The sequence below is a fragment of the Olea europaea genome, unplaced genomic scaffold (genome assembly GCF_002742605.1).
Source record: "Olea europaea var. sylvestris unplaced genomic scaffold, O_europaea_v1 scaffold531, whole genome shotgun sequence".
NCBI classification, from domain to species: Eukaryota; Viridiplantae; Streptophyta; class Magnoliopsida; order Lamiales; family Oleaceae; genus Olea; species Olea europaea.
The window spans coordinates 193922-201154 of NW_019263633.1; positions in this window are offsets into that span (position 1 = coordinate 193922).

Consider the following 7233-nt stretch of genomic DNA (forward strand, 5'->3'; position numbering starts at 1 on the left):
TACCACTGCTTTAATAGACGATTTGCTTCCATTGCAAAAAATAATTAGATCATCAGCATTTAATAAATGAGAAATGTGAGGTGCTCCAACAAGGAGAGAATAATTTCCAATGCATTGATCCAAACAAGCCTGTCATAGCATGTATGTAAGAGTCTCTTTTGCAATAATAAATAGGTATGGAGAGAGGGGATCTTCCTGGCGGATTCCCCAAGAAGATTTGAAAAACCCTCGACAAGTACCATGCATCATCAATGAAAATGAAGGTGAATCAATACAGTTTTGTATTAGTCGACGAAATCGTGTGGAGAATCCAAAAGCGTTTAGGACTGCCATCAAGAAATTCCATTCAACCCTATCATATTCCTTCATCATGTCTACTTTAAGCATTACATTCCCACATCGTACCTTTCTATTAAAACTCCGAAGTAGCTCTTGTACTAGGGCAATATTGTCGAAAATACTTCGACTCCCAATGAAAGCCCCTTGTTCGTTCGAAATAAAATTAGGAAGTAAAGGACAATCTATTAACAATTACCTTAGTGAAGCATTTGTAGATCACAGAACATAGGCTGATGGGTCTGAAGTATCCAAAGCCGCTAGGAACCTTGACTTTCGGGATAAGGACAATATAGGTTGACGTGTAAAAATTGGGAAGCATGGAACCACTAAAGAAGTCAACCGTAGCCTCCCAAACATCTTCTCCAACTATATCCCAACAAGTCATATAAAAACTGGATGAGAAACCCTCAGGGCCAAGGCTACTATCCTGTGGAATGCTTCCCATTGCAGCTTTCATTTTCTCACGAGAAGAAGTCTCGTGGTATGACATTCTCAGCAGTAAGTAGCTCATGAAAATAATCAACCGCTTAGTCATGGACCGATTGTGGGCTATCAAGTTTTGATCCATCCTGTAAAGTCATGCTGTAATTCTACGATTTTTTCCGACGTTTGGCAATTGACGCATGAAAGAACTTGATATTAGCATCCCCCTCTTTTATCCATTTCACTTTAGTTTTTTGAGCCAAGAAGATTTCTTCTCGCTGAATCCAGTCCTTCAATTCAAGCCTTGTCGCAATTAATTCCTTTTCATCTTGCACATTACCGAAATTTAATACTTGATCTTCGAGCTTGACAATTTTGTCTTCTAACTCCACTATGCGGCATTTGATATTACCAAAACCACTTTTGTTCCACTTTCACAAAATTGGTTTTAACCTATTCAATTTTTCTCTAAGTTTGAATAAACCTAAATTTCTAGTTGGTTTTTCCCAGTTTTCTTTGACAAAAGGTAGAAAGTCCGCATGGTCTACCCACATCTGCTGGAAATAAAAAGATGGTGGTCCATAACGTTCTTGCTGAGCTAAAAATTGAACTAACAATGGGCAATGATCAGAACTAGATCTCGGTAAAACCTTAGCACAGGCCACTTCAAATTGAGTTAAGAAAGAATTATTAACTAAGATTCTGTCCAACTTCTCCCAAATCCATCCTCTCACTTCTTGCATATTACAGCATGTAAAAATTGCACCTTCTATTTGAAGATCTTGAAGGCCACAGGTTGATATACAGTCGTTAAATTCTCGCTTTGGTAAATTTGGTTTTGGTATCCTACCAACCTTTTCTGCATCACTACGAAAAATGTTGAAATCACCACCAACTAGCCAAGGTATGTCCTGGCATTGCATATTAACCAAATTCCTCCATAAGTCTAAGCGTCCAATTTGAAAGAAGCTTGCATAAACAACAGTGACTAGACAAGAGACCCCCTCCTTAGTAAATATACCGGTAATATGCTGACGTGAAACTGATACTTCCTCAAATAATAAGTCATCTTCCCAAAAAAGCCAGATTTTCCCTTTAAATAAATGATTTGAAAAATTATTAGGAAGACGTAACCTGCGAGCCCATCTTCTAATCTTCAAAATTGACTGCAAAGGTTCTAATATTGCTATAATACTTGGATTAAATTTAGACATTATATCCTTGAGTTGAGTCATGGATGTTCCCAACCCTCTAACATTCCATATCAATAGTTTGTCCATCATTTAGAAGAAGTTTTAAACCTCGGACAACAAAATGACTTTTTTTCTTTCTTTGATGTTGTGAAGTGGTGGATTCGACCTGTGCCATCTTTCCATGCTCATCCTCTAAATCCCCACGAATAGTACATGTCACAGCAGATTTCCTCTGTTGCAATAGTTCAGCCGAAACATCAGGTTGATAATCATTCAATTTCATTTGGCTTGGGGGCTGAGCGGTCCCATTCATTTCCTGTATTGGCTCCTCTGTTATACCCACTTCTACCTCGATAGCCTCTTTCACATGTTGAATAAAAATTTCCTATTGCTATATGTCACGATAATCACCAAACTCCCGTAGAGGGGTTTCATTTCCTGTGTTTTCCTCTAAGGTTAAGCATTCATTCTGGTGTTCAACAACAATATGTTCAAAAGACTTAATTTCCTCTTCATTAAAATATGGAGCCTTAGGCAAATCTCCAAGTTCTTTCAATACTTCAGTCACAATTTCAGCTTCCTCAGTAGAATGAGTTATCTGTTGCTATATTGTAATATTACTCCCAATTTTACCTGTCATGATTTCAACATCTTCATCTGTAACATGATATTCTGTAGAGATAGGATCCAAAGGAAGATTATTTTTTGATGGTTCTCCCTCTTCCATCAAGCGTACAATAGGTCGATATTCCTGGCGCCCCCGACTTCGTTTGAGCAAATTCTCCTCACCTTTGGTTTTGTCTTCCACCATCTTTTCGGCCTGAATTGATTTAAGTCGCACTTTCTATCTGAGTGCCCCCGGATATGACAGTGTTGACAAAATGCCGACAATGTCTCATACACAATTTCTTGATAATGGCTTGCAGCATGTCCCGGAGGTCCAATCCAAAAAGAATCAAGTCGTGGTTTCGTTAGATCCATCTCAACACATACTCTAGCCCCCTCAGGATGTGAACCACAGATAGTTTCATTGTCACACTTCAGAAAACGTCCAATTTTCCCAACAAAAATTTGCAAAAATTGGGAGGGAGTCCGGGAAGAAAAATCCATACCGGAGCGAAAGGGGGTTCCTTATCTTCTCTGAAATCGGCTGTCCATTTGAACATTCTGTACGACACACCGTTCATGTCGAATATTTCTCTTGAAACTGCAGTAACAAAATCTGCCTCATTCATGATACGAACCAGAACATGTCGAGGATTTCTCATGGCCCCGATCACAGGCATCTCTAAAAGTCCCCATCTTACTTTGATATAGCCCCGAATCTAGTCAACAAAGTGGCGTTTCCTCAAGAATTTCAGCACCACCACAAACTTCAAGGGCTCAGTAGTCTTTTAGATCTCTTCATGTGTGAATTGATACCATACTTGTCCATCCAAATTTGTCTTTGGTTCTTTCCACGAAATTTCTATGTCAGGCAGAGAAGTTGGTCTCCCTACCACTATATTAGCAAAGGTTTTTCCTCTTGCCATCGGCACTGTCACTCTTCCGCCACCTTGTTGAGTAGGCGATGGTGCCCTAGGGTTGGCCATGGTGGCTACCCTAGCAGAAGGAAGAAAATAGCCCAGGATTTTCCAAAATCGCCACTCCACAAAAACCGGATTTACCATCTAATTTTACTAAATGTTCATGCAATTATGCAAGGAGGTATCTCAACTTCACTGCCAGAAACTTGTTCAATAAACAAGGTAATTAAGATTTTAATTATCTTTAGCGTGCAGAAAAGGTGAGTTTTTAATTACTAATTACATGCTTTTTTTGCAGTTTCGATATACAAATAATGACATAGTAATTAGAAACCTCTGATGCTGACAAGGAAACAAATAAACCTGATTAAGAAAAGTTCAAAAGGTCTTTTTTTTTTTTTAAATTTTTAATTTCTTCCATGGCCATAACTTGTGCACCAAGTCTCTGTCAATAATTGTAAATTGTTCAATAAGCCTGATGTTATATTAATTGGGTTGCCTCACCATTTCTTGCTGGCCCAGATTAAGACTTGTGGGCTTGGTCTATTGGAACTTATTTCGGGTTATAAAATGCATTTTAGAGAAACACGCTTTTGCCTCTTAAATGGTTGAGGTTCAGCCATACACGTGGCTTTACCCTCACCCTTGGATGGTTGATTGATCAGATACTTACTTGGTTTTGGCCCTAATTCTAGACTATTCGAAGTCTTTCAACCTTTCACTTTTCTCTCCTTTTCTCCGAGTGATAGATTAGGGTTCTTAGGTTACTGTAATTCGATATGTTCTTGGTGATTTCTCAATTTGTAATCTTAGTGATGGTTTTTGATTGTGTTGTATAGTTTGTTACCAATTGAGAGTGAGTTGGATTACAGTTTTTGAATAGAGGCAAAAGGAAACTCGAAGAAACCTTTGGTTTCTTCGTACATATTGTACTATTCTTGGTTGATACTTAGTGGATCTTGAGCTTTATCACCTTTTGGTGATGCTCAACGGGTGATTAGGTGGCAAGACTGAACATTCGGGCCCTTTTTAGGGCGAAACATATCTTTGTGTTCGAATTTTTTAATTTTCTACGAATTGTTTTTACTGCAAAGTGATCCGGTTTCTTAAAACTTAACATTTTTCGACTTAACAAGTGGTATCATAGCCACTATTTGCTGAAAAGAAATTTTTCGAATAGTATCTTCAAAAGGATTCTTAGGGATCTCAGATCTGGTGTTTTTGGAAAACTGTTTTTGGTTCTTGAAAGCTGAAATTTTAATTTCTTTATGACTCGTTTTTTAACTCGTTCTAACTCGGTTCTAACTCTGTTTGATCTGTTGTTTTTTTTGTACTGGGTTGTGCGAGTTGAGTTAACTCGATTCGGGTTGTGGTGAGTTTCTGACTCACCACTAAGTTCTGGTGACTCGTTGGCTTCTTGAACCTGTATTGCCCTTCTTGTTCTGATTCTGACACTTCCTTACTGTTTTCTTTATTCTGAAACATTAAGTTTTCAGACTCTGGTATTTTCTGGTACCCCCATTTATTAAACTATAATTGTAATCTATTTAGTGTTTGGTCATTAAGGTAAGGAATCTTCCACTGCTTACCTTTGCCCAAGATCTCCTATGAGGATCTGGAAATCTGATGAAGTAGTGGGCTACAAGGATTATCACTCCTTAGACCACTCTTAGACTGTCTTTGAGTTTTTGAATTGAATTGTGTATTGAATAATAAGTAGATACAATTATATTTTCTGCCTTATTCATTCTGTCACATTTTGTCAATTTAATAAAATACTTGAATCAGTATACTTTGTGTGCTGTATAAATTTTGTGTGTACATATCTGTCATCATGTACACGTCTCAAAAATTTGAAGTTGAGAGATGGAATGGTATTGGAGACTTCAGTCTCTGGTGCCAAAACTGAGGGCAATATTGCTTCAGCAGAGGTGTGCTACAACCATTGATGGTAATTGGTCTGCAGAAACTAGTGCCTATAGGAGACATGAATTAGATGACACTGCATGGAGTACAATTTTTTTGCACTTATCTGATAGTGTAATTAGGAAAGTTGGAGAAACTACATTTGCTCAGGCTCTTTGGACTAAGTTAGGAATACTATATCTAACTAGAACCATGCCTATTAAATGCTACCTTCTAAGGCAATCCTATAATTTTAGATTTGATCCCACCTTAAATTTGGAAGATAATCTTGACAGATTTACAAAACTGATTCAGGACCTGGCTAACTGTGATGAAGAAATTTCTAATGATCAACAAGCTGTGGCATTGTTAGATTCACTAAGTGATAAGTATAGAGACATTAGAAATGCATTAGAATATGGGGGGCAAGAACTTACCAATGATAGAATAACCTCAGCCTTGAGAAACAGAGGACTTGAAATAAAATCCGAGTCTAAAGACTCTAGGTATGGTGAGGGGTTATTCATAAAGGAGAAATAGAACCAAAATAAGAAACAATATCCCTTAAATCAAAATTTAAATAAGAAAGGAAAATCTCAATTCTTCAGATTTAAGGAAAAGAATAAGAATCAATGGAAAACTAAAAACCAGATCAGAAAATGTTATTATTGTGGTAAAACTGGCCATGTAATAAAAGATTGCTTCAAGAAAATCTAAGATATGAAAGAGAAGACTAATATTGAGGGATCTGCAGCTGTAGCCTTCAGAGATGAATCTGAAATTCAAGGGGTTGTTTTAGTACCAACCACTAGAAGAGACCCAAATGAATGGGTCCTTGACTCTGGTTGCACATTTCACATGTGTCCCACAAAAGAATGTTTTTCTGAATTTGTTGACCTAAATGGAGGACAAATTCAGATGGGAAATGACATGAGTTGTCAGATTGGGAAGGTCAAACTCTCATTAAATAACAGTTGTACCTAGAACTTGAGAACACTAGATATGTCCCTGAGATAAAAGGAAATCTTATTTCCTTGGGTGAGCTTGATGATAAATACAGTATTATGATTCATAAAGGGTTTTTAACTCTTATGCAAGGAAATAAAACTATCATATCCTCTCAAAAGAAAAATGGCATATATACTGTATGTGCTAAATCTGTGATAGATCATTGTTCTACTGTAATACCCCGAACTTCACGTTCTACATTTGGCCAATATGATTCATGCATTCCATGCTAATTACATTGTCATTTGTATCAATTTCCTGATTGCCTTCTCTTAAAACGATGCATTTGATCATCAAGGCTTTAAAATCTTTACATGGTGATAACCTTCGACTCTTCGATCTAGGTGGTGAATTTTATATTGAGCTATGATAGAAAGTTAGATTAACTAAATGTTGGAGATTGGCTTGGTAAGTAATGTAATATTTGAAAGGCCGAAAATTTGTATCAACGAAGGTTCAAGCTTTCCATTCGGCTAATCGAGGTCACCTTAAACCCTAGATAGGTAATTCACATATTTGGGACATGAGGGATGAAGTGACATTATCACAACGTAATAATATATGTCTTATATGACATTGTAAATATTGAGGTGCGAATTGTTGAAATCGGTTGAGAATCGGGTAAGAAATTAAATGAACGGTTGAGGAATTAGATCTATAAAGTACTTTGGGATCTTAATGCAAGTGAAATAGATTGTAAGCACATCAAAATAAACCAATGACACTTGATTTATACCTGCAAGGATAGATGTAAAATCAGAATTTAATCAAAGGAGACAACACCTACTTAACATGTGACGACTTGCCACTTTAACCTCTAATTCCTTCAACCTTAAGCC